This window comes from Pyrgilauda ruficollis, unplaced genomic scaffold, assembly GCF_017590135.1.
Source record: "Pyrgilauda ruficollis isolate IOZ18807 unplaced genomic scaffold, ASM1759013v1 scaffold46, whole genome shotgun sequence".
Lineage (NCBI taxonomy): Eukaryota > Metazoa > Chordata > Aves > Passeriformes > Passeridae > Pyrgilauda > Pyrgilauda ruficollis.
Window position 1 is genome coordinate 38971 of NW_024526155.1, and position 265 is coordinate 39235.

Consider the following 265-nt stretch of genomic DNA (forward strand, 5'->3'; position numbering starts at 1 on the left):
CTTGTTTTGTGCAGTGAGATGTTTTGGGGTTTGCCATGGGTTTGTTTACCATTGTGTGATCTTTAAGCTACTGAAAATATTTGATGTATCCACATGGGGTGTCCTGAAGGCAGAAGCCCTTGCTGTGGCTGCTCTGCATCTTGTGCTGGGGCTGGGAAAAGCTGCTTCAAAGGAAATATTTGAAGGGCTGAATCTTACAGGATGGTCACTCTGCCCATACAGAATTAGCTCCATATGCCATGGAAACTTTCTTGCCACTATCCTC